The sequence below is a fragment of the Carassius auratus genome, unplaced genomic scaffold (genome assembly GCF_003368295.1).
Source record: "Carassius auratus strain Wakin unplaced genomic scaffold, ASM336829v1 scaf_tig00012102, whole genome shotgun sequence".
In the NCBI taxonomy this organism is placed as follows: domain Eukaryota; kingdom Metazoa; phylum Chordata; class Actinopteri; order Cypriniformes; family Cyprinidae; genus Carassius; species Carassius auratus.
In genome coordinates this window covers 25,053-31,052 of record NW_020524260.1, presented here as the reverse complement: position 1 = coordinate 31,052, position 6,000 = coordinate 25,053, and the positions used below count along the sequence as shown (strand labels likewise).

Here is a 6,000-nt window from a genome sequence, read left to right as displayed (position 1 = left end):
AAAACCTAAGAAAGGACCTCTATGGCCCAGAAACACAGCGGAGACCGTGAAAACTAGATGAGCCGCAGATACAAATCCCCTGTAAAGACCACCTGGACAAACCACAGGAAACAGATGATTCTTCTGCACAGTCTGACATTCCTGCAGCCTGGAGCTGATCTACTGGTTTCGTCTGACAAGGGGAGAACTGTCTCCCCGACTGAGCCTGGTTTCTCACCGGGTTTTTTCTCCATCTTTTCACCGATCGAGTTTTGGTTTCTTGCCTCTGTCGCCTCTGGCAGGCGGAGCTTGGGACACTTCATGTACAGAGATATCGTTGACTTGATTGCAAATTATTGCACAGATACTATTTAAAACTGAACTTAGCTGAATGATGTCATCAAAGAGTTCAATAACGAAATGCCTTTAACTGTCATTTTGCTTTTTGACGCACTGTGTTCCTAATTAATGTTGTTCAGTTGCATTGACGCAATACTTTTTGTTTAAAGCGCAATTTAAAAAAAAAAAAAAAAAGAGTCCAAACAATGACCCCTGCTACGGGTAGTGTTCCAAGTGTTATGCGACTTCAGCTAATGATGGGTCCATCAGAAATTTTACGGTGCTAGGGCTGGGTCTGCGTCAGAAGAGCCATGCATTGTTTAGTTATGTCAGTGCAGTGCCGTCGGTTGGGGGAAACGGCAGCATGCACGGCTCCTCGTTAGTATAGTGACAGTATCTCCGCCTGTCACGCGGAAGACCGGGGTTCGATTCCCCGACGGGGGAGAGAGTGGTTCTTTCGTCTTCCGAACGATCCATCCAAAATTTTTGGTTGGAGTCGCAGGTCACAGAAGGAGTCTGCTTCGACGTCAGCCCGAGCCAAAGGACATGCGTTGGCCGGGAATCGAACCCGGGTCAACTGCTTGGAAGGCAGCTATGCTCACCACTATACCACCAACGCAGGTGGAAGTCAGCAGCTTTATTGACCCTTGTGGTTCCTAATTAATGTTGTTCAGTTGCATTGACAAATACTTTTTGTTTAAAGCGCAATTTTAAAAAAAAAAAAAAAAAGAGTCCAAACAATGACCCTGCTACGGGTAGTGTTGCAAGTGTTATGCGACTTCAGCTAATGATGGTCCATCCGATATTATTCCATCCAAAAGTTTTGGGTGGAGGCACAGGTCACAGAGGGAGTTCTGCTTCGACGTCAGCCCGAGCCAAAGGACATGCGTTGGCCGGAATCGAACCCGGGTCAACTGCTTGGAAGGCAGCTATGCTCACCACTATACCACCAACGCAGCAGGCATTCAGCAACTTGCGCCGTCAGTAAGAAGGCTCGAAGTGCACGAGTCGCCGATAGGGCTAGAGGAGCAGATGAGATCTTTGTTTGGACCCGTCACTAAAGAGAGCCTTCAAAGAATTTGCATCCCGTCACGTACAAGAAAACGCTGCCTTCCCATCCGGCTAAATAAACACGAAGTGGTCAAACGGCAGAGAGTGCCCATTCAGACGATGACCAGTGGCAAGCCCTCTCGCAGCATGCTGGCGGACGGTCAAAACTGATTCTGCTCTTGACATTTCGATGTAGCTCTGCAGTGAGCAGAGCACCCAAAAATACAGGTCACTCGCAAAAGTTCCCCTCCACGGAAATCTTTAGTAAAAGGCGAAAGATTTATGCGACAATGAAGAGAAACTCGAGCTGTGTCTCCAAACGCTCGGGCCTGTGCGCTGCCTCTGTTAAACTACTACGCTCGCCAAGGGTCATCAAGGGTGACAACGCCTGCCCACATGTGTTTCGTCAGCACCCCCCCCCCCCACTCCAAAACGGAGGAGTAAAACTCAAAAAAGTCCCCTCGGCCCACCAATAACCAAAAGCCCAATCAAGGCAATCTCTTTCTCATGCCTCTATCTGAAAAGTTGGATAAAATCTTATATGAAAAAAAAGTCTTTTAAAGAAATCCCTTATTCCGAGGTCACCGTAGCCACCAGATCCAGTCTGTAACCGCTTCAGTCACCCGGATCCAGTCCGTATCCAGAGAAGATGGTGGATCAACACCTAGAAAGGACCTCTATGGCCCAGAAACACAGCGGAGACCGTGACAACTAGATGAGCCGCAGATACAAATCCCCTGTAAAGACCACCTGGACAAGACCACAGGAAACAGATGATTCTTCTGCACAGTCTGACATTCCTGCAGCCTGGAGCTGATCTACTGGTTTCGTCTGACAAGGGGAGAACTGTCTCCCCGACTGAGCCTGGTTTCTCACCGGGTTTTTTCTCCATCTTTTCACCGATCGAGTTTTGGTTTCTTGCCTCTGTCGCCTCTGGCAGGCGGAGCTTGGGACACTTCATGTACAGAGATATCGTTGACTTGATTGCAAATTATTGCACAGATACTATTTAAAACTGAACTTAGCTGAATGATGTCATCAAAGAGTTCAATAACGAAATGCCTTTAACTGTCATTTTGCTTTTTGACGCACTGTGTTCCTAATTAATGTTGTTCAGTTGCATTGACGCAATACTTTTTGTTTAAAGCGCAATTTAAAAAAAAAAAAAAAAAAAAAAGAGTCCAAACAATGACCCCTGCTACGGGTAGTGTTCCAAGTGTTATGCGACTTCAGCTAATGATGGGTCCATCAGAAATTTTACGGTGCTAGGGCTGGGTCTGCGTCAGAAGAAGCCATGCATTGTTTAGTTATGTCAGTGCAGTGCCGTCGGTTGGGGGAGAAACGGCAGCATGCACGGCTCCTCGTTAGTATAGTGGACAGTATCTCCGCCTGTCACGCGGAAGACCGGGGTTCGATTCCCCGACGGGGAGAGCTGGTTCTTTTCGTCTTCCGAACGATCCATCCAAAATGTTTGGTTGGCAGTCGCAGGTCACAGAAGGAGTTCTGCTTCGACGTCAGCCCGAGCCAAAGGACATGCGTTGGCCGGGAATCGAACCCGGGTCAACTGCTTGGAAGGCAGCTATGCTCACCACTATACCACCAACGCAGGCGGAAGTCAGCAGCTTTATTGACGCACTGTGTTCCTAATTAATGTTGTTCAGTTGCATTGACGCAATACTTTTTGTTTAAAGCGCAATTTAAAAAAAAAAAAAAAAAGAGTCCAAACAATGACCCCTGCTACGGGTAGTGTTGCAAGTGTTATGCGACTTCAGCTAATGATGGGTCCGTCCGATATTATTCCATCCAAAAGTTTTGGGTGGAGGCACAGGTCACAGAGGGAGTTCTGCTTCGACGTCAGCCCGAGCCAAAGGACATGCGTTGGCCGGGAATCGAACCCGGGTCAACTGCTTGGAAGGCAGCTATGCTCACCACTATACCACCAATGCAATAGGCATTCTGCAACTTGCGCCGTCACTAAGAAGGCTCGAAGTGCACGAGTCGCCGATAGGGCTAGAGGAGCAGATGAGATCTTTGTTTGGACCCGTCACTAAAGAGAGCCTTCAAGAATTTGCATCCCGTCACGTACAAGAAAACGCTGCCTTCCCATCCGGCTAAATAAACACGAAGTGGTCAAACGCAGAGAGTGCCCATTCAGACGATGACCAGTGGCAAGCCCTCTCGCAGCATGCTGGCGGACGGTCAAACTGATTCTGCTCTTGACATTTCGATGTAGCTCTGCAGTGAGCAGAGCACCCAAAAATACAGGTCACTCGCAAAAGTTCCCCTCCACGGAAATCTTTAGTAAAAGGCGAAAGATTTATGCGACAATGAAGAGAAACTCGAGCTGTGTCTCCAAACGCTCGGGCCTGTGCGCTGCCTCTGTTAAACTACTACGCTCGCCAAGGGTCATCAAGGGTGACAACGCCTGCCCACATGTGTTTCGTCAGCACCCCCCCCCCACTCCAAAACGGAGGAGTAAAACTCAAAAAAGTCCCCTCGGCCCACCAATAACCAAAAGCCCAATCAAGGCAATCTCTTTCTCATGCCTCTATCTGAAAAGTTGGATAAAATCTTATATGAAAAAAAAGTCTTTTAAAGAAATCCCTTATTCCGAGGTCACCGTAGCCACCAGATCCAGTCTGTAATCCGCTTCAGTCACCCGGATCCAGTCCGTATCCAGAGAAGATGGTGGATCAAAACCTAGAAAGGACCTCTATGGCCCAGAAACACAGCGGAGACCGTGAAAACTAGATGAGCCGCAGATACAAATCCCCTGTAAAGACCACCTGGACAAGACCACAGGAAACAGATGATTCTTCTGCACAGTCTGACATTCCTGCAGCCTGGAGCTGATCTACTGGTTTCGTCTGACAAGGGGAGAACTGTCTCCCCGACTGAGCCTGGTTTCTCACCGGGTTTTTTCTCCATCTTTTCACCGATCGAGTTTTGGTTTCTTGCCTCTGTCGCCTCTGGCAGGCGGAGCTTGGGACACTTCATGTACAGAGATATCGTTGACTTGATTGCAAATTATTGCACAGATACTATTTAAAACTGAACTTAGCTGAATGATGTCATCAAAGAGTTCAATAACGAAATGCCTTTAACTGTCATTTTGCTTTTTGACGCACTGTGTTCCTAATTAATGTTGTTCAGTTGCATTGACGCAATACTTTTTGTTTAAAGCGCAATTTAAAAAAAAAAAAAAAAAAAAGAGTCCAAACAATGACCCCTGCTACGGGTAGTGTTCCAAGTGTTATGCGACTTCAGCTAATGATGGGTCCATCAGAAATTTTACGGTGCTAGGGCTGGGTCTGCGTCAGAAGGAGCCATGCATTGTTTAGTTATGTCAGTGCAGTGCCGTCGGTTGGGGGAGAAACGGCAGCATGCACGGCTCCTCGTTAGTATAGTGGACAGTATCTCCGCCTGTCACGCGGAAGACCGGGGTTCGATTCCCCGACGGGGAGAGCTGGTTCTTTTCGTCTTCCGAACGATCCATCCAAAATGTTTGGTTGGAGTCGCAGGTCACAGAAGGAGTTCTGCTTCGACGTCAGCCCGAGCCAAAGGACATGCGTTGGCCGGGAATCGAACCCGGGTCAACTGCTTGGAAGGCAGCTATGCTCACCACTATACCACCAACGCAGGCGGAAGTCAGCAGCTTTATTGACGCACTGTGTTCCTAATTAATGTTGTTCAGTTGCATTGACGCAATACTTTTTGTTTAAAGCGCAATTTAAAAAAAAAAAAAAAAAGAGTCCAAACAATGACCCCTGCTACGGGTAGTGTTGCAAGTGTTATGCGACTTCAGCTAATGATGGGTCCGTCCGATATTATTCCATCCAAAAGTTTTGGGTGGAGGCACAGGTCACAGAGGGAGTTCTGCTTCGACGTCAGCCCGAGCCAAAGGACATGCGTTGGCCGGGAATCGAACCCGGGTCAACTGCTTGGAAGGCAGCTATGCTCACCACTATACCACCAATGCAGTAGGCATTCTGCAACTTGCGCCGTCACTAAGAAGGCTCGAAGTGCACGAGTCGCCGATAGGGCTAGAGGAGCAGATGAGATTTTTTTTGGACCCGTCACTAAAGAGAGCCTTCAAGAATTTGCATCCCGTCACGTACAAGAAAACGCTGCCTTCCCATCCGGCTAAATAAACACGAAGTGGTCAAACGCAGAGAGTGCCCATTCAGACGATGACCAGTGGCAAGCCCTCTCGCAGCATGCTGGCGGACGGTCAAACTGATTCTGCTCTTGACATTTCGATGTAGCTCTGCAGTGAGCAGAGCACCCAAAAATACAGGTCACTCGCAAAAGTTCCCCTCCACGGAAATCTTTAGTAAAAGGCGAAAGATTTATGCGACAATGAAGAGAAACTCGAGCTGTGTCTCCAAACGCTCGGGCCTGTGCGCTGCCTCTGTTAAACTACTACGCTCGCCAAGGGTCATCAAGGGTGACAACGCCTGCCCACATGTGTTTCGTCAGCACCCCCCCCCCCACTCCAAAACGGAGGAGTAAAACTCAAAAAAGTCCCCTCGGCCCACCAATAACCAAAAGCCCAATCAAGGCAATCTCTTTCTCATGCCTCTATCTGAAAAGTTGGATAAAATCTTATATGAAAAAAAAAGTCTTTTAAAG

At 48.0% G+C, this 6,000-nt stretch overlaps 11 non-coding genes across 11 annotated transcripts; 3 read left to right on the top strand and 8 right to left on the bottom strand.

Moving 5' to 3' along the window:
• The first annotated feature begins 691 nt into the window (after nt 1-691).
• trnad-guc (transfer RNA aspartic acid (anticodon GUC)) lies at nt 692-762 on the top strand. The gene has a single exon. It is a non-coding gene; the product is annotated as a tRNA-Asp (tRNA).
• Nucleotides 763-865: 103 nt separating this feature from the next.
• On the bottom strand, nt 866-937 carry trnag-ucc (transfer RNA glycine (anticodon UCC)). The gene has a single exon. It is a non-coding gene; the product is annotated as a tRNA-Gly (tRNA).
• Nucleotides 938-1,562: 625 nt separating this feature from the next.
• LOC113073361 (U5 spliceosomal RNA) lies at nt 1,563-1,677 on the bottom strand. The gene has a single exon (XR_003280491.1). It is a non-coding gene; the product is annotated as a U5 spliceosomal RNA (small nuclear RNA).
• A 1,049-nt stretch (nt 1,678-2,726) lies between these two features.
• trnad-guc (transfer RNA aspartic acid (anticodon GUC)) lies at nt 2,727-2,798 on the top strand. Its single transcript has one exon. It is a non-coding gene; the product is annotated as a tRNA-Asp (tRNA).
• A 104-nt stretch (nt 2,799-2,902) lies between these two features.
• Nucleotides 2,903-2,974, bottom strand: trnag-ucc (transfer RNA glycine (anticodon UCC)). The gene has a single exon. It is a non-coding gene; the product is annotated as a tRNA-Gly (tRNA).
• Nucleotides 2,975-3,242: 268 nt separating this feature from the next.
• trnag-ucc (transfer RNA glycine (anticodon UCC)) lies at nt 3,243-3,314 on the bottom strand. Its single transcript has one exon. It is a non-coding gene; the product is annotated as a tRNA-Gly (tRNA).
• A 285-nt stretch (nt 3,315-3,599) lies between these two features.
• On the bottom strand, nt 3,600-3,714 carry LOC113073360 (U5 spliceosomal RNA). The gene has a single exon (XR_003280490.1). It is a non-coding gene; the product is annotated as a U5 spliceosomal RNA (small nuclear RNA).
• Nucleotides 3,715-4,760: 1,046 nt separating this feature from the next.
• On the top strand, nt 4,761-4,832 carry trnad-guc (transfer RNA aspartic acid (anticodon GUC)). Its single transcript has one exon. It is a non-coding gene; the product is annotated as a tRNA-Asp (tRNA).
• A 103-nt stretch (nt 4,833-4,935) lies between these two features.
• Nucleotides 4,936-5,007, bottom strand: trnag-ucc (transfer RNA glycine (anticodon UCC)). Its single transcript has one exon. It is a non-coding gene; the product is annotated as a tRNA-Gly (tRNA).
• A 268-nt stretch (nt 5,008-5,275) lies between these two features.
• Nucleotides 5,276-5,347, bottom strand: trnag-ucc (transfer RNA glycine (anticodon UCC)). Its single transcript has one exon. It is a non-coding gene; the product is annotated as a tRNA-Gly (tRNA).
• Nucleotides 5,348-5,631: 284 nt separating this feature from the next.
• Nucleotides 5,632-5,746, bottom strand: LOC113073359 (U5 spliceosomal RNA). The gene has a single exon (XR_003280489.1). It is a non-coding gene; the product is annotated as a U5 spliceosomal RNA (small nuclear RNA).
• Nucleotides 5,747-6,000: the final 254 nt, after the last annotated feature.